This window comes from Heloderma suspectum, chromosome 3, assembly GCF_057233095.1.
Source record: "Heloderma suspectum isolate Gila_16-S chromosome 3, 16-S_ref, whole genome shotgun sequence".
In the NCBI taxonomy this organism is placed as follows: Eukaryota; Metazoa; Chordata; class Lepidosauria; order Squamata; family Helodermatidae; genus Heloderma; species Heloderma suspectum.
Window position 1 is genome coordinate 146,167,149 of NC_139460.1, and position 19,875 is coordinate 146,187,023.

The following is a 19,875-nucleotide window of genomic DNA, read 5'->3' on the forward strand; positions in this document are numbered from 1 at the left end:
GATGGTGCTGGTGCTCGACTCAGTCTGGGAGTCCAACGGACTCCTCCCCACACTCGCACCTCCAGCCTGAGCCCACCAAGCCACTGCCCCTGCTCATGTCCCCCCATGCTCTCTGAGCCATCTCCATGAGCCGTTGCCGCCCGCCCGATATTCCTGCGGTCAGGTCACCATTGTGTGGAAAAAACTGGTGCCTCAGGAAATTCCATAAATGTAATATTGTGAGCATACGGCAGTAAAGGCCCTGCTCTGCACGAAACTGCAGACAGCCGATGGGCTCCATTTACTTACATTAGATTTTCAAGGTGTTCCTTGAAAAAATTGGGTGAGGTGGGGGGAATCTCACCACCCGCCATGGGCACTTGGTCCAACAGGACCAAGGGTGGGTGGGAGGCTGTCATTCTTCACCCTCAGCCCAATTTTCATGAGAAGCACTTTGAAAATCTAATGCAAGTATATGGAGCAATTCACTTACATCAGGTTTTCAAGGTGCTTCTCAGGAAAATGGAGGCGGGCAAACCCAAGGCTCCAGAATCCCGCCCCCCAAGGACTGCAGGGGGAAGCCAGTCCTTGGTGGTGGGAGTGGATTCCCCCCCCCCCGCAAAGTATTTTCCTCCGAACGGGCTGGAAGATCCCTCTCTTTCCACTTGCCTTTAAAAAGGCAACCAGCAAGAAAGATCCTCTGCCTCGCTGGGGGGAAGTGACTTCTTGGGGGAGCAGGTGGCATGTGGTGGGGGGAAGAAAGGGTTCCTGAGTGGTAGGGACCACTTCGGGTGTCCCCCAATCCCACTTCTCTCTGCCTCCTGCTTTACTTTTCTTTTTAAATATCTTTGTTCTGTTCTTGAGCAAACACGGAAGGAAAACATAAAAAAAATTGCTGCACCCCATTTCTTCTGAGGAAGTGAAGGTGCCAGGCATGGGGAGGGGGGAGCAGGTGCCCCCTCCCACCTGTCCCTGTGCCTGACAGCCTGGCTTCCTCAGAAGACATGGGGCAGTTTCCAAGCTCCCTGTAGGGATCCCTTCTCTCCCTTGCTTTTGAGAGCTGTCAGTTTTTTGACAGCTCCCAAGAGCAGCACAGGACTGCTCGCTGGGCTCAGAGCTGCTCAGCAAGCAGGTCCTGGTGAGCTCAGAGGCTTGTTGAGCATGTTCAAGGGAACACAAGCTGGCAGCTCAGTGAGCACCCAGGGAAGCTGGGCACAGGTGAGTTCATCCATCCCTACTTCTCCCTCTTGTGTCTCAGGAGGGAGAAGCAGCCATTTTCACACAGTGGGTGTCAGCAGGTGGATGGTGGCGGGGATTCCTGCTGCCACTGCCTGCTACCAGAACCATGCATAGCCCCTTGCACTCTCCTTGCTGGTATCAGCAAGGAGAGCATGAGGGGTTTGTGTGTATTGCTTTTAGTGCTGGCAGTGGTGGATGGAGGCAGCAGGGACTCCTGCCATTGCCATACACCGGCACTACCACTGCCATGTGCAAACCCCTTGCATTCTCCTTGCAAGTGTCACACAGGTCAAGTCAGGCCAGCTCATGCAGAAGTGAGCTAGAGTCCAGGGGCCGAGCCACTGAAAGCTTGGCAGACATAACTCCCCAGATGGATTCCTCTGCCATCTCTAGTTCTGTACACCTGACCATAGTCCATACCTGTTACCAAGTTAGTGAGATACCTAAGTTATGGTGGGCAGATGTAAGTTGGGCCATAAATATGGGTGGTAGCTTTGGGGTGGATATATGCCAGTCCCAACTTCCCCCTTCCTTTCATTCCTGTCTTTAGTACCCTACCTTTATTTCCTTAATGCCTATACTTTCGCTGGCCATGGGTTGGCTCCAGAGTCCATCCAACGTGAGTGAAAGGCATGTTGCACAAGCACAATGTCCTTTTTTCTGTTCTGTAATGCACCACTAATACTAGGATCCTGATCCAACATTCTAGGTGCCCTGATCACTAGGCTCTTGTGTAACATGCAACATACTCTGTGCTCTTACTTCAAGACCAGATTTTACTCTGTGCATGTAGTGCTCATTCTTGCATAACATTTTCATGGAACTGTGCCACCACTACAACTCTTCCGCAAATGTATATCTGGCTCCGACCCATTGTTTGGGTTGGTAGTTCGGTAGCTAATGAGCAGCCAGTGCAGAGAGTCATATGTGACTCTCTATGTGTGAGAGTCACTATATGTGACAGTGCAGAGAGTCATATGAGTCCTATGTCATTCAGCACAGGAGTCATATGTGTGTGGTAGGAAGCTCCACTGAGCAATTTAGCCACCACATTCTGCACTTGCTGCAGCTTCCAAACCAATCTCAAGGACAGCCCCACATAATAGTGCATTACAATTACTTGACATTATTAGTGCATGGATCACTGTGGCCAGGCTATCCCCATCCAGGAATGGTCATAGCTGTTGTACTAGCCAGAGCTAGTAATAGGCACTCTTTACCACCAAGGCCACTTGCCCTTGAGTGACAGAGATGAATTCTACAGTACCCCCAGACTATGTATGTGTCCCTGAAAAAGGAGTGCAACTAGGGATGACAGACAATTCCGCCACAGATCTCGGTGAGGCCGAATGCCAGTGCATTTGGCCCCCCGAACTCTGTGCCGGAATGGCCTGCCACCCCCCGCCACCCTGCAGATCCCCCCTGGGATGAGACTCACCTGGGGTGGATCTTCTGGGCGGCGGCAGCTGCCGCCACTGCCATTTCCAGGCTTGTGTGTAAAAAAAAAAAAAAAGACGTGATAGGCTACATAAAGATTTATGTAGCCTATCATGGCTAGGTTTCAAAAAAAAGAAAAGAAAAAAAAGACGTGATAGGCTACGTAAATCTTTACGTAGCCTATCATGGTTGGGTGGGTTTTTTTAAAAAAAAACCGCGAATGGAGCGCCTCCCCCCCCCGGCCAGTATTCCGGGGGGAGGGACAGAACGCCTCTCCCCCACCATCAACATAATCCGCGAAAGGTAAGTCACTTTCGTACATCCCTAAGTGTAGGGATTCAGAGCAGGTAAATTACCCAACACCCATACCCAGGAACCACCTATCCACATAGCCTTCATCTTACCAGGATTTAATTCCAGTTGGATGGCCCTTATCCACCTCACCACTGCATCCAGGCACAAATTCATGCTGTACACAGACACACCTGGCCCGGATTTAACAGATAAATAGAACTGGGTGTTGCCTGCATACCAATGGCACCTCGCCCCAAATCCCCTAATGACTGCACCCAAGGACTTCATATACATGTTAAAAGGCACTGGTGACAGAATCATGCCTTTTGGCACCCCACACAGCACAGTTGCCAAGGGGCTGAGACACAATCCCCCAATACCACTGTCTGGAACTGATCCCACAGGTAGGAATGGAACTATTACACTATGGCATCCCCTGTTCCAGCCTTGCTCAGCCAGTCCAGGAGAATACCATGGTTAATGGTATCAAAAGCCACTGAGAGATCAAGGAGAAGCAGCAGGGTTGCACTCTCCATGTCCCTCTCCCACTAAAAGTGACCTCAAGGTGACCAGGGCCGATTATATCCCAAAACTGGGCCTGACCCCAGCTGCCAGCTTCAGTATTCCCACTGCTGGCTTCTCCAGCCACCTTCACCTTGAATTAAACTGTTGCCTTGCTATAGACAGATGATAGCCACTAGTTGATAGGGCTGGAAGGAATTTTACCCACAACACGCAATTGGCCGCTGGTGTGGGATTTTCACCATTCCCATAGCAAAAGTCTTAAGATAATCCAGTGGGATTTGATACCTAACAACACTGTCTGTTAGCACAAATATTATTTTCTTCCTTGTCTGTTACAACTTTTCAAGGCAGGGGTTGGAGGCATGGAGTAGGATCCATTTTAAGGGTAAGTGGGATTGACCTTCCAGCTCTCCATGATGGGGATCCCCCCCCACAAGGAATCTTGGAGTGAAGCCCCGGGATACACAGCCCAGCATGGGGACTGTCTGCCACACACCTAGGTAGAAGGTTCGGTTTACAATGGCTTTTGCTAGGGCTGTGCACCACCTCGGTCTGAAGCCCCAATAACACAACGAAGCAGGCTGCTTTGGAGGCGCCTCCATGTGATACAAAGTGGAGCAGAATACCAACGAGGCATCCCGGAGCGAAGCAGCTTGTATATGAAGCGCCTTGTCCAACTTGGTGATTTGTTCTGAGCAACCCAGACAGCGTGGCGCCCAAAGCATCAACTTCAGCAAGTTCAGTGAGGGGTTGAGGAGGAGGGAGCGGGGAAGGGAGGACGAGGATGAGGAGAGGAGGAGGGAGGGAGGTTTTGCAAATGGGAACCCTAGATGCCAAATCAAGGCTGAATGTAACCCAGCAATCTCCAATCACAGAAGTGGTGGAGGAGGGGGGAAGATTCAATAACTCAAGAAAAATGGCTGTCTTTCAGAGACAGAGATCATTCTGGTGGTGTTACTTAGGGATGTGAGAAGTGAGAACCCACGCCCATCCAGGTTTTCTGGATGTGCCCCCCAGCCCCTGCTCTGCTTGCTGGTCCCTCTGCCTCCACCATGATGGCAATGGGTTTTTTAAACAACAACAACAACATGGTAATTGGAAGTTTATGTGCACATAGACGTATATGCAAACAGTGCCACAAATCTTGAGTATATGTGATTCACAGCACTTCTTGCATACAAAAAGCGCTGTGAATCGCCCAGGCAGGAGGAGGAGGGAGTGAGGCTAGCAGGAGACAGCTAGCAGGGTGGGGGTGCGATACACTTCCTCCTCCTCCTATCTGGTCGGCTGTCAAGGACAGCTGACCAACAGCACAGCACACACCCCCGCAGCTTGCTAGCTGTCTCCTCCTCATGAGCAGGAGACAGCTAGAAGTCCTTGGGGGTGTTTCCACCAGCAATTTACCCCCACAATTAACAAGGCACAGCACCCCTTTGTTATAGACATCCTTCAGGTTAAAATGGGGGCTGGTTTCTGACTTTGTGTTGGAAGAAAGTAAAACAAAGATCTAGGAAATCAAAAAGGGATCCTCCTGATTTCATATGATTTTAAAGGAGAGACTCCCCAAACCACCATCCAATCACAGAGCACATCTGCCTCCATGGACTGAACCAGAAAAATCATGGATGTGCCACTTGTGGGCACAGCCATGGCACAAAAACAGGGATCTGAGGCAGGGATCCTCTTGATGTCATATGAGTTTTCACACCATTTGAGGTGAAGCAGAAGATCTGGGATCTCCTGGGAAGCAGCAAATCTGGGATTATTAGTGTGCATACTTGGACAAAGATGAGTTCTGTGCTTTGATGGGAAGTGGTGGTCAGGGGGGAACCAATGTAAAAATTCAGAGGATCCATATTGAACTGGGCATCTTATCCATGGCTTTACAACATGACAGTGCTATGAAGCCCCAAAATCTATGATTGTTTGTTTTTGTCACCCAATCGGTGGGCACAGATGTGCTCTGTGATATGATGGTATTTGGGGTATCTTTCTTGTAAAAATCATAAGGATCCCTAAGGATTCCTGCCTCAAATCTAATTTGTTCCACCATGGCTGCACCCATGAGTGGCAGATCCATGATTTTTCTGGTTCAGTCCATGGAGGCAGATGTGGTCTATGATAGGATGGTGGTTTGGGGTACTTGCTCTGCAAAAATCATATGAAATCAGGAGGATCCCTGCCAAAGATCCAGGTTTTTGAGCTGGGCCTGCACCCATGAGTGTCAGATCTGTGATTTTTCTGGTTCTGTCTGCGGAGGCAAATGTGCTTTGGGACTGGATGGTGTTTTTGTGGGTCTCCCCTTTAAAAATCATATGAAATCAGGAGGATCCCTTTTTGATTTTATGGATCCTCATTTTACCCAGTCCCCTTTGTGTTTACTGCTCTCTTTCTAGGGATGGCGGAGAATTTCTCCCCGAAACTTCGGGGGGCCGAGCGCCAACGTGTTCGGCCCCCCGAACAAGTTTCGGGGAGAAATTCTCCGCACCCCCCCACCCCCCGCACCCCCCACGGGACGGGACTTACCTTCACCGAATGTCCCTCCCGGTGGCTGGTCCGGCCGGCGGTTCGGCGGGTGTTCGAGCGAGGCGGGAGCGGCAGCCAGTCTTTCGACCGGCTGCCACCGCCGCCATTGCCATGAAAGAAAGAAAAAAAAAACGCCCCCTGATAGGCTACGTGACGATTCACGTAGCCTATCACGGCTAGATTTGCAAAGTCAGCCGTGATAGGCTAGGTCAATCGTCACGTAGCCTATCACGGGTGACTTAAAAAAAAAAGAGTGTACGGATAATGGCGGCCCCCATAGGGAGCCGCCATTCCCTTTCCTTATTTGGTGGCTGTAGTCTACGTAAATGTTTACGCAGACTACGGCGAAAATAAGGGCAACTCTATTTGCGTTGCCCTTATTTTCGCCGTAGTCTACGTAAACATTTACGTAGACTACAGCGACTAAATAAGGAACGTGAATGGCAGCTCCCTATGGGGGCCCCCATTCGCGTACGCGCTTTTTTTTTTTTTTTTAAAGTCACCCGTGATAGGCTACATGACGATTGGCGTAGCCTATCACGGCTGACTTTGCAGATCTAGCCGTGATAGGCTACGTGAATCATCACGTAGCCTATCAGGGGGCATTTTTTTTTTTTTTTTACTTTCGCGTTCGTGGCCGGGCGAGGCGAGGCACCTCCTCCCCGGCCTGAATTTCGGCCGGGTGAAGCGGGAAGCCTCCCCCCCGGCCTGAATTTCGGCTGGGCGAGGCGGGAAGCCTCCCCCCCCGGCCTGAACGTCATGGGGGGAACAGCGAAGCACCTCCCCCCCACCGCGAACGGCCTTCGACGACAGGTAAGTGACTTTCGTCCACCCCTATCTCTTTCCCAGCACAAGCATATGTGTGTCTACTCAGAAGTAACTACCATTGTGCTCAGTGAGGCTTGCTCTTGAAATGCAGGTGCATCTGGAGCTTCAGGGGAAAGGAGAAACTGGGGGAGAGGGAGAAGCCTCTCTTATTGGTTGAGCAGTCCCTGCCAGTCAGGAAGTATGTTCTGTAAAGCAATTTTTACTGCTCCAGAGAACCTGCTTGTGGAGCCCTGCATGGACCACATTGCAGCAAAGCTGATTCCTTTTTAAAAATCCAGTACTCCTCCATTAACTTCTCCTTCTATTGTCATGGAAACATGGCCATAGGCAGCTGAGCAGGCAGGAGGCAGTGGCAGTGCTGAGAGAGGTATCGTTCTTTGCTCTGAGAGTTTTTGTGGAAAAACTCAAATTTCAGCTGCACCTAGCACAAAAAGTACTGGGCCAAACCGCCAAACTGTCTGAAATTTGGCAGGTGGGATCCCCTCCATGTTGGTAGAGAGGCCCCAGGTTTCATGTATTTTTCATGAAAATTGAAAAAGTGATGGCCATCTGTGTTTCCCATGCAAGTCACTGGGAAAAACTCCAAAACCGAGTGATCCAGATATCCAAATCTCGCTTCTGATCTGGAACCGAGTCAAAGCAGAGGGGGTCCGAATCAGTCTGAGTCAAAGAAGGGCTGATAGATTAGGAGGGTTTGCAGCAGCAACCAAAGCGAAGTGGGTGTGTGTGTCTGTGCACAACCCTAGTTTATGCCATGGTGGGCCCAAGATTCCTTCTTTTGCCTGTCTCTGTCACCCAGCTGCCTGATGACTTGAAACAGCCCCCTATACCCCACCAACTCTATTGGCATTGTATGTAACCAATAAACATTGGGGCCATTTTAGCACCAATTGTGTTTTTTTTATGTGTCTTCAGCTCCCCCTTCCTCAATGAATCTGCACGCTACAAGCACAAATGGTTTTGTTGAAGAAAATGGTTGTTTTACAACAAAGTAAAGAACAACTGGGGTGTCAAATGGGAAGGGTAAATGGATGTGATAATTGGGGGAAACGCACAATGGGCTACTAATGTAGCAATGTCCCTGCTCTCTCTTTTCCTTTTAAGTTGTCCATATTGTTAGATATTTGTTAATTCAGCAGTATATTCATCTCTAAAATGGACACTATCTTTTATTTAAAAGACAACCATTTAAATTATTTCATACCTGAAAGCAAAAGACCTTCACCTAAGCTCTGAATGTGGGAAAAGCAAGGTTACTTTTGGATAGAACTTTTCAAAAGTCTTCCAGATGGAAATGCAATTCTATGGTGTGTTCCTTTGATTGTACATAATTCTCTAATTACCAAAATTGCATCTCTTCAGTCTACTGGTCCTTGGATTTTCCTGTGTGTTTTTTCTATTTTGTTGGGGGGCACATGTTTAGTTTTCCAGAAACAGTCTTTTGGCATATTTATACATGCAAGTCATCAGTTGCTGTTGCCTTTTCATACAAGGAAGACACAGGTATGCAGCAATCCTCAGTCTTCTTCTTATAAGGAGGAAGGTTGGTGACATTTATTTATTTATTGCATGTTTATGTCACATTGTTCCAAGAAGCTCTCCTCTGCCTATTGTATCTCCTGAACTAGGTGGTGCTAGTGGTGGTAGTAGTAGTAATTTTGTTTTTGTTTTTTTCTTATTCTGCTGTATTTCCTAAAGGCCATCAAGGCAGTGAACAACAATTTAAAACAATAAAACCATTTACACCATAAAAAGAATATTAAAACTGTAAAACATTAGAACAACATTAATTTAAAGGCTAAATTAAAAATGTGTCTTCATATCCTGACTAAAGCCAAGAGAGCGGGGGCCGGGGGCTAATCAGAGTTCTTGAGAGAGTGTATTCCACAGTTTGAGAGCAACACAAGAGAAAGCGTTTCACCTCTGCTCCATAAACAGACCTCTGTGGGTAATGGTGTCCTCAAAACGGGCCCTCTCCTGAAGATCTTAATAACCAGGACATTGATAACGAGACAGGCAGTTGCTTAGATAATCATGCCCTAAGCCTTTTAGGGCATTAAAGTTTAAAACCAAGACCTTGAATTGAGCCCAGAAAGCAATTGGCAACCAGTGCAGGTCTTTCAGGACAGATGTAATATGGTCCCAATACTGTGTACTGGTTAGCCTAGATGTTACATTTTACATCAACTGGAGCTTCCAGACACTCCTCAGGAGTAGCCCCTTGCAGCACCCAAAGTATTGAGTGGCCAAAATAATGATCTAGTCAGCTTCAGGGATGAGTGGGAATTTTAATCATTCACTCCCAGGTCCAATTCCAGCACATTCTCCAGTATATCATATTGGCTCTCAGTTCTGACTCTCTAGTTCAGTTCATTTTTATATATGGGAGTCCTCCTGGACTCTGAACTAACAGGGGAAGCCTAGGTGGCGGCAGTGTCCAGGATAGGGTTGGAGGAGAATTTCTCCCCGAAACTTCGGGCGGCCGAGCGCCAACGTGTTCGGCCCCCTGAACAAGTTTCGGGGAGAAATCCTCCGAACCCCCCTGCCCCCCGCACCCCCCCCCGGGACGGGACTTACCTTCGCCAAATGTCCCTCCCGGCGGCGGGTCCGGACGGCGGTTCGGCGGGTGTTCAAGCGGGGCAGGAGCGGCAGCCGGTCTTTTGACCGGCTGCCGCTGCCGCCATTGCAATAAAAGAAGAAAATAAAAACGTCCCCTGATAGGCTACATGACGATTCATGTAGCCTATCACGGCTAGATTTGCAAAGTCAGCCATGATAGGCTACGTCAATCGTCACGTAGCCTATCACGGGTGACTTTAAAAAAAAAAAAATGTGTACGGATAATGGCGGCCCCTATAGGGAGCCGCCATTCCCGTTCCTTATTTAGTCGCTGTAGTCTACGTAAACATTTACATAGACTACAGCGACTAAATAAGGAACGTGAATGGCGGCTCCCTATGGGGGCCACCATTAGCGTACGTGCTTTTTTTTTTTTTTTTAAGTCACCCGTGATAGGCTACGTGACGATTGATGTAGCCTATCACGGCTGACTTTGCAGATCTAGCCGTGATAGGCTACGTGAATCGTCACGTAGCCTATCAGGGGGCATTTTTTTTTTAACTTTCGCGTTCGCGGCCGGGCGAGGCGGGAAGCCTCCTCCCTGGCCTGAATTTCGGCCGGGCTGAGGTGGGAAGCCTCCCCCCCAGCCTGAATTTCACGGGGGGAGCAGCGAAGCGCCTCCCCCCCCACCGCGAATGTCCTTCGAGGACAGATAAGTGACTTTCGTACACCCCTAGTCCAGGAGTGCTTTTTACCAGCTTAGGCTGGTACGCCAACAGCGGCCCTATCTGAAGAGGATGGGCCTTGCCTCAGTTATCCACACACTAGTCATGTCCAGGCTGGACTACTGTAATGCGCTATATATGGGGCTGCCTTTGAAGATGGTTCAGAAACTCCAGCTTGTGCAGAATGAGGCCGCACGAGTATTGGTGGGGGAGAGCCAATTCAATCATATAATGCCTATACTGCGCCAGCTTCACTGGTTACTGGTGCGTTTCTGAGCCCAATTCAAAATGCTGGTTTTGACCTTTAAAACCTTAAATGGTTTGGGACCAAATTACTTGAAAGATCATTTACATCCATATCAGCCTGCCTGCACTTTAAGATCAGAAAGAGAGGCCGTTCTCATTTGCCCCCCTGTGAGAGCAGTCAAGTGGGTAAAGACACATGAGAGAGCCTTCTCTGCAGTGGCTCCACACCTTTGGAACAAGCTGCCATCGGAGGTCTGCCATGCTCCCTCATTGCAGTCTTTTAAGAAGGCCTTGAAAACATATTATTTTACCTTGGCCTTGTACTGATATAACTGCTACTGTTGCTGCTGTTAACATCATTGCTGGTTTTATTGTTGGTTTTAATTGTTTATTGTTGGCTTTTATTGTTTTTATTGTTTTTACATTTTAATACTTTTAATATTTTAATATTTTTTTATATATTTTATTGTTGTAAGCTGCCTTGGGAGGGCTTCTGCTCTGAAAGGTGGCCAAGAAATATTTTAAATAAATAATAAATAATATGATCAATAGTTTGTGTGGTGTTGTTTTTAGTACCTTCTCCATGCCTTATTTCCCTCCAGCAACCATTTTACCCCCTCAGTGCCAAGCAAACCTGTCTAAGGGTGGTTAAAAGGCCACTTGAATGTCAGTTAGTCTCAAAGTCACAGCTTTCCATGCAAGGTGAGCTGAGAAAGCTGAAAAGCTGTGCTTAAGTAATTCCTGCTCATGTGTGATAGTACCATCAAAAACTATTGCCGATAAGACCTTTCTACCTCACTGCACCATCAAGTATCTCATGCATTTTATATTTGTTCTTGAAATCACTAACCAAGTGCATTATCTTGGAGTTTGAATGTATCTGAAGGACAATGTGTCTCCTCACATCTCTCTATGGTGGTTACATTCTTCAAGATCAATTGTTCTTAACAGTTTCCCTGGACTGGTTGCATTCCATTCTCTGGGAAATCATGTGTCTATTCTTTCCTTTCACTGACACACCTCCGATGGCCAGTTTCTAGTATACTGCCACTGTTTGACCCAGCCTTTCTCTATCCAGTTAGGTGAATTCTGAATATAACCTGCAAGTCTATAATTTCATACTTAAAGATGCAACAGTATTTTCATCTAGGGACAAAGTATGCAAGGCAAACTGTAGTTGCTACGGGTATGTGCATGCATGCGTGCGCGCACACACACACTGTGAAATATATACATTCTTTTTTAGGCTGTGGAGTTTTCTGACAAAGACTGATTTGTTGGATTATAGAGATATGAAGTTCAGAAGCAGCCTGCAGGCACTGCAAAATCCATAGGTGGAATTTCATTTTCAGTGCTGTTTGCCTACCCAGGAGTAGTGGTTTTCCAAAGAAAATCAGTTTGCCTGTATAAGGGGAACAAGTGTGATATTACAGACCATGGGCCCATTACTCTCTCTCTCTCTCTCTCTCTCAGCCTAACCTACCCCACAAGATTGTTTTGAGGATAAAATAGGAGAGGGGGAGAAACTTGTATCCTTGGCGGAAAAATGAGTTAAAATGTAATGTAATGTTTTAAAGTCCAGATATCATGTCCTGTACCACTCTCACTCAACTGAGTTCCTCTCATGTTTTGATCTTTTGCAGACATCACTTCACTTCCTCTGTACCAGCCTTCCCCAACCTGGTATCCTCCACATGTTTTGGACTACAGCTTCCATAATTTGTGACCATTAGCCATGCTGGCTGTGGCTGATGCAAGCTAAAGCCCAAAACATCTGGAGGGCACCAGGTTGGGGAGGGCTGCTCTGTTCTTACTCCTTATGCCATAATTTCAGTCTGTCCTTCACAACCATGAGGTCACAAATTCTTTCATTCAAAAGTAGGGATGGCACGGGCATCCAATTCAGTCCAGGAATCCAGAGGGCCCGGTCCTGCCTGCACCCCGAGACCTGCTCACCAAGCCCATGCCCCTGCTTGTTCCTTGCCCATGATCGGTGAATGGCCTGCACTCACCCTGGAGGCCTCATTGAGCTTCGCAGTCGCCATTTTTGGAGGAAAAAATGGCAATCGCAAAAGTACGCAAATTTGTGCACACACACAAAAATGCATGTTTTTTCAAATGCGCATACTCACGTATGTGAAAATGCACATTTTCTCAAATGCACATATTTGCTATATGCGAAAATGTGCATTTTCTGAAAAATGCACATTTTTGTGCACACCCTGTGTGCCTTCACAAAAATGTGCATTTCACACATGAGAATATGCGTATTTGCAAAAATGCACATTTTTGCACATACAAAAACATGCACAGTTTTGTAGTCACCTTTTTTAAAAAAATTGGTGACCGTGGAGCTGGACGAGGCCACTGGGGTGAGTGTGGGCTGCTCACCGAGCATGGGAGGGGCTTGAGCGCACTCCAGGGACCAGCAAGCTGAGACAGGGGCTGGGTGGGCATCCGGAGAACCTGGACAGGGGTGAGTTCGCATATCCCTATTCAAAAGTAATTTATCATGTCCATATTTACTTACAAGTATGTCCCCCTAAATTCAGAGGGGCTTGCTTCCTAGTACTTGTGTTCTTCAATTCCATTATACCTGACCTCTAGACTCCAATTGTATAAGATAATTTGTGTTTAATTATTCTACAATTTCCTTACCTAGAAAACAGTAGGGATGTACGAAACACCTACCTGGCTCTGAGCCGGGCAATCTGTGGTGGGGGGGAGGTGCTCTGTCCCTCCCCCTGGAATCCTTGACTGGAGGGGGAGGCGATCTGGTCCTTGGCCCTGGAATCCTGCCCGGCTGGCTCCGCTCCGCAGCCAAGCTGCGGAGCAGCCGGCCAGCTCTGGCCACCCGCAGCCAGACATCCGGCCGCTGGGCAGCCCTGCAGGGACGCAAATGGTGGCTGTCGTAGCCACCGCCATTTGCGTCCCTGTATTGAGCTGTGATAGGCTATGTAAATATTTATGTAGCCTATCATGGCAGGGGGAAAAACCCCAGCGTACGCAAATGGTGGTAGTTGCCGCCATTTGCATACGCTGGGTTTTTTCCCCCCTGCCATGATAGACTACGTAAATACTTACGTAGGCTATCACGGCCTCAGCAGGGACACAAATGGCATCCCTGCATTAGCCGTAATAGCCTACGTATTTATGTAGCCTATCATGGCTATGAAGAGGAGGAAGCAAATGGCGGCTGCAGGACGTCCGCCATTCACAAAGCAGCGCAGACGGGAGCAGGTAAGTGCTCCGTTTTGCGTGCCTTTCGTGGGGTGGGGGCAGCAGAGACTTCATCCTGCGCACCTTTTGTGGGTTGGGGGGGTGGGGGCTTCGTTCCGTGACAGAATGCACTGGCATTCGGCCTCACCGAGATCCATCGCGGAATTCTCTGACATCCCTACAAAACAGCTGGTTTGCTAATTGATCAAATAAACCTGGCTCTGTATTTCATGTTTTTTCTTGCTGATACATTACGACTAGGGATGTACAAATCCCTTACCTGGCTCCGCGCAGGGGCATCCGTGGTGGGGGGAAGGCACTCCATCCCTCCCCCTGGAAACCTGCCCAGCTGGCTCTGCTCCGCGGCCAAGCGGCAGAGCTACCAGCCGGCTCCGGCCAACCACAGCTGGACATCTGGCCACTAGGCAGCCCTGCAGGGACGGAAATGGCGGCTATCGTAGCCACCGCCATTTACATCCCTGTATTGAGCCGTGATAGGCTATGTAAATATTTGCGTAGCCTAATCACAGCAGGGGGGAAAAACCCAGCATACGCAAATGGCGGTAGCCGCCGTCATTTGTGTACACTGGGCTTTTTTCCCCCTGCCATGATAGGCTACATAAATACTTACATAGCCTATTATGGCAGATGGAAAAAAACCTCAGCGTATGCACATGGCGGTAGCTGCCGCCATTTGCGTACACTGGGGTTCCCCCCCCCGCCATGATAGGCTACGTAAATACTTATGTAGCCTATCACGGCCTCCGCAGGGATGCAAATGGCGTCTCTGCATTAGTCATGATAGACTACATAAGTATTTATGTATCCTATCACGGCTAGGAAGAGGAGGAAGCGAATGGCAGCCAGGACGGCCGCCATTTGCAAAGCAGCGCAGACGGGAGCCAGTAAGTGCTCCATTTTGTGTGCCTTTCGTGGGGTGGGGGCAGAGGGTACTTCGTCCCATGTGCCTTTCGTGGGTTGGGGGGGGCTTTGTTCCGTGATGGATTTCGGGGGCCGAATGCACTGCCATTCATCCTCACCGAGATCTGTCACGGAATTCTCTGACATCCCTAATTGCAAGTGGAGATGGGTTGTAAAGAGATGGACTCATGTGCTTGGATACAAATTGGGACACATTTATTGGAATATCTGCAAGGAGGGAACCCGAGACTGGCACTAAACTGTGCCAGCCACCAGCTGACACTGTAATGGGCAAAAAAAATTCATAGCCTGTGGAGTGGAGTGTCAACACAGGGGTACCCCTTAGGGGGAGGTAGATCTTCCCCTATCACCACCCCCTGGGCCGCAGAACACTGGGTGGTTGAGGTGAGTCAGCCTCACAAGTAACCCTTATCCCCCGATGGGCTGTAAAACCCAGAGTGGAGGCCTCAGGTGTCACCTGTCACCAGAACAGTGCCTCTGAATGCTCACCATCCCTATTCTCATCCCCATTGCCCATCCTAACCAGCACTGGGAGTGACAAGCCTATTGCTTTGTCAAACTCCCCCCACATGCACTGAAGCACTTCTCGCAGGCCCCTTTGCAGAACCAACAGAAATACGTCATTGCCAAATTGGACAGGTACATGCTGACCTGTCTTTAAAGCTCCCCCCGCATTCTAATAATTTCCAGATGAGATGATCCCATCACCCTTCAGATATAGCCCTAAGGCTATCTCCCGGTTCACTTTCTGATGGGCCCTTTCCATGGCCCTCTGGTTACAAACATTCTTCCTATTAATCTGAGGAAGCAAACAAGACCAAATGATAGTTATCCCTGGCCAACTGTACCAGATAACCTGGAAATCAGCCAAGGCCCACAGGGTGAAGTTCTTGCCTTTCACAACCACGGTCGTTCCTCCCTAAATCAGGATGAGGGATACACACATCCCCATGCAGAGATAGCCCCACGGCTATTTCCTGGTTGGCCTTCCTGCAGGGCCCACTCCAAGGCTTGCTGGCCACAGCCGTTCTGCCATTTCATCCTGGGAAACAAACTGAGCTGAAGGCTTTTCCACCAGAAGCTGCGTCAGCCCAACACTTGACTGTTGGCAAACCAGGAAAGTCCAAGCTGGCACCACTGCTTGACCTGGGAACCCTCTGTCCAGCCCCACAGTGCGTCACCCCAACAACTGAATGTTAGCACCATCTGCATCTACGATGGCTTCACAGCTTGACCTAGAAGCCCTCTGTCTGGCTTTTTTCACTCCTGTCCAACAATGGAATGTAGGCACACCGCCTGAGTCAAAGCTGGCTCCACAGCTTGACGTGGAAATGCCCTGTCTGGTAGGGATGTACGAAACTCTTACCTGGCTCCGCGCTGGGCAATCTGCAGTGGCAGCCACGATGCCATTTGTGCCCCTGTCTTTTGCCGTGATAGGCTACATAAATATAAATGTAGCTTATCACGGCTAAAGACATGGATGCAAATGGCAGCAGCTACGCCATTTGCGTCCCTGCCCTGAGCTGTGATAGGCTAAGTAGATACTTACATAGCCTATCACGGCTTGCCAGGGATGTGAATGGTGGCCGGCATAGTGGCCGCCATTTGCGGCCGCAGCCCGGCAGCAGCTGGAGCCGCTGAAGCCGCCGCTGCTGCCAGAGCCGCTGCTGCTGCCAGAGCCACTGCTGCTGGAGCCACTGCTGCTGGAGCTGCTGCCAGGTAGGCTCTGTTTCACAGGGCTTTCATGGGGTGGTGGGGTGGGTTGCTCTGTTCCGCCATGGATTCTGGGGGGCCAAATTCACTGGAATTCGGCCTCCCTGGATCTGTGGTGGAATTCTCTAACATCCCTACCTGACTGGCCCAAACATAGTGCTGTGCCCAAGTGTGAGCACATGCTCTCGTTCCCAAGAATCCAATGATCTGAGGGAAGAAAACCAACAGGTGAGCTCGAACATGACTTAACATTGCATCTTTATTGCCCTGGGAGTGACTGCATGTATAAATTGAAAGGCCTTGGAGCACCACCTGTCCCCACCTGAACTTTGTCATGTACAAACTAAGAGAGATGGCCAAGGAAGTGGGCCAGGTACGAAAGGAATGCAAAGGCCCCAAGGCCTCCCACCTCCAAGGTCACCCCCATGATCACCAAATGAATACTTTAGTTAAGGGGAGAACCATCGTGAAGAAAAAAGGGGGTTTCCCCAGCCCATAACATAAACGGAAACCACCACAGCCTCCACTGAGCCCAATTCCATAACCTGTATGGTAAATAAGGACACTCTTACACCTGTACCCCACAGGTTGATCCTGGGCTGACAGAGCCAGATATGTATGACCTGTTGAGAGAATTGAATATCCCAGCTAGAAGGCCCATTTGTACACATTGTCCCTGGCTGCCACCACTATTAAGAAAGACAGACCGCCCCAAAGAAAACTGTCAATAATGCAGCAGGGAATAATTGTATCATAAAGGGAGTTTCACTGAAGGCTGCCAGCCCCACAGATGTAGAGAAAAAATGGGGTGGGGGGGCATGGGTGAATGACATATTTCAATGAAATCATCAGGTCAGATACCGGCCAAACTCCATAGGGTGTCCTGGACCCTAAACTCTGTGGTGTATGTCAAGCTGCTCTCAGACTCGGCCAGAAGACAAATGCAGCCAGCTCAATGCCAATAGTCTGGGCTGGGAGTCCTACACTCTAGGAATGGACGCGGGACCATAACAGTAAACTACTAAGATGGCATCCACCACCACAAATGAATGTCAGAGCCAAAGGCTACGGACTTGAGCAGGAGGTGGTGCAACTAATGCTGCAACCAGAGCCATAATTTCCAGATTGAGGGAGTAGTATGTTATAAAGAAAAGAATAGAGGCCTTCTCTTCACACGCAAAAGAATTCAGAATTAGGCATTAAATTGCCCCATATAAGTGCTGCCAGGTATACAGGAAGTTCCAGTGAATGGGATCCTGAAAGATAAGAGTGCCAACCCTTGGGTCTGCCAGTCCACACACAATGAAACTGTTAACTGACCCTAAGACCCAGCCCACTAGCGGCATCAGAGTATATCTGCAGCTCCACTTCAATGAGGAATTCATGTTTCCGGAAAGGAAACACTGGTAAGCTCTGGAGAAATTGAGGCCCAAGCAGAAATCCTGCGGAAAAGCCCTTAACACGTTGGTGCAGGAGCCAAAGCCCTGGTGTGGCACAGCACAGCCTCCACCAAAAAGCCAGCATAGGACAACAGCCCTGCTGGCAAAATAAGGAGTCCGCCAATTCCCAAAGGGCATGAAGTGAGACATTATGAGAGTGCCTGATCACCAAGATCTTCTCTTTCAATGCCTGGACTTCATCCCTTGGGATTTTATGGCACTGATTAATGGAGTCCAGCACAATCACAGGGACATTAAGATGGTTGTTGGGCCTTTGGTCATCTGATCAGGAAGGATATTATAGTTCCTTGGTCACTGTTCTGAACCCTTAGATTAAATGAGAGGATTGGGCAGCAACCCACAGGGTGCGTAACAGAAAACTCACCTAAATCATGGACCATACTCTACAAGTCCATCCTTTCTCTCACCCTCATTCAAAAGGTTCAAAAAATCTTGCATATAAGCCTATGGACACGTAAACATATATGCAAGATTCATGACTCTATTTGTGTATAAATCTATGGGCAAATCCTCCTGATCGCTTTTTTTTTTTTAAGACATGGCAATCGGCAGGGACAGGGAGGAGGCGAATGGCTGTGGCTGGCAGGAGGGAAGGTAAGTGCCCCCAAGCCAGTCCCCCCCCCCCGGAATCTGAGCAGAGTGGAACCACTCTGGAGGATTCCGAGGGGGGGACTGGATCACCTCCCTGCCCACACAGATTCCCCACCAGAACAGACGGTGGGGAATCCATACACCCCTAATATACAGGCTACTTGGTATTCTCCAATAGAACTTTCTGTAAAAGGATTGGATTGACCATTGACCCCTTCATTCAGTGATATCCGTAGTGGATGCCATTTGCGTCTGGAGTTAGCCCAGCGATACGGCACGGCAATGGCAGCTGGCCATATCACCAGTGATGCGGACCCGGCAGCCGGCTCCGCAGGATCACTGCATGGAGGAGCTGGCCAAGACGGATTCTGTAGGGAGGTGGATGTGAGTGCCCCATTCCACCACGGACTCTGGATATGGAAATACAAAGCTGAGCTGGGGGCAAGTGGGGTGCTGACATATGTAGGAGTAAGTTGCATTGAACTCACTAAGACTTACGTCTGAGTAGACATGCACAGAGTTGGTTCTCCTCTCTGCTTAGCTTTGTATTTCCACATCCAGTTCATTATCAAACCTCCTGTTAGTTATCTCAGAAGACCCTTGGGTGAATGGGGGGGGGGTTCCAGGGAACAGCTGGATGGAGTGAGATTCACACACACACACACACACACACACACATAATGGAAGAATATAGTTCTTCATATTCCCTGGTACGTTTATTCCTCATTTTGCCCATTCCCTGAGCATGTGCAGAGTGTGCTTTTTATTCAAACAAAGAGAAGGTTGCTGATCTTTCCCTTCATGCTGCATTTGTAGAAGTGAAGTGTGACTGCTTCAGAAAGAACTTTCCATTATACTGTCTCTTTTTCTTCATGAGTTTCATAACAGAAGTGTGGTGTAGTGGTGACAGTCCAGCCCAAAGTCACCCAGTGCGATAACTAACAGGAGGTTTGCTAATGAGCTGGATGTGGAAATACAAAGCTGAGCTGGGGGCAAGTGGGGTGCTGACATGTGTAGGAGTAAGTTGCATTAAACTCAGTAAGACTTACTTCTGAGTAGACATGCACAGAGTTGGTTCTCCTCTCCATTTTAGCCTCACCATGTCACCAACAAGGCTGGCTGGATGTGGAAATAGAAAGCCTAGCAGGGGGAATAATAGTCGTGCAGGGCTCCAGACCGGCATGGTCATTTTAAAAGGTTCTTTCTTTCTCTTTCTTTCTTTCTTTCTTTCTTTCTTTCTTTCTTTCAAACAGCACTGCTTTAAACAAAGAGTGCATCGCTCAGGCACACCTAGGGCAGCCTTCTTTTGGGAAGCCCGGGGGAGGAGGAAGTGTTTTGGCTGAAAGTAAATGGAGATGGAGCATTTCAGAAGCCCCAGAAATCTAAAATGCGAGCTTACAGCACCTGGTATTTCCATGTAGTCTCCCATCCAGGTGGCAACCAGGCCCGACCCTGCTTAGCCTTAATGATCAGAAAATATATATATAAATGGGAGTCTTAGGTGGTGGCTGTTCCAAAAATTGACCTGACCCTCCTTAGCTTCAGTAAGGCAGCCGCCTCAAGTTCCTTCAGACTGTACTCCTCAGTCTTGA